Source organism: Sinocyclocheilus anshuiensis, unplaced genomic scaffold (assembly GCF_001515605.1).
Source record: "Sinocyclocheilus anshuiensis isolate Anshui unplaced genomic scaffold, SAMN03320099.WGS_v1.1 scaffold2955, whole genome shotgun sequence".
NCBI lineage: Eukaryota > Metazoa > Chordata > Actinopteri > Cypriniformes > Cyprinidae > Sinocyclocheilus > Sinocyclocheilus anshuiensis.
The window spans coordinates 37,489-37,897 of NW_015552787.1; positions in this window are offsets into that span (position 1 = coordinate 37,489).

Genomic DNA, 409 nt, shown 5'->3' on the forward strand with positions numbered 1-409 from the left:
ATTGAGATGGAAACTTTTTATAGGTAAGAAATTGCACATTCAGGAGCTGGTTTTCAACCCCCGCCCCGTGAATTTTAAAAAATACAACAGCTAAAAGCTACATATATTTCTCAGCAATGAGGTGATAACTTTTCTACATCTTACAGTGGATTTGTGGGGAAGCAATATATTAAAGGGGTCATATGATGCGATTTCAATTTTTCCTTGCTCTTTGGAGTGTTACAAGCTCTTGGTGCATAAAGAGACGGCATAAGTCAATATAATCAGTAATTATGTCCCCACTGGATGCAACAAATGCCTCTTTTGTAATGGGATTTATTGTTTTTGTCTCATCGTGCCGGGACACACGGCATCACAGTATGGTAAGGGGCATAACATTTCCGTCACACGCTTGAGGTATTCAGCCAAT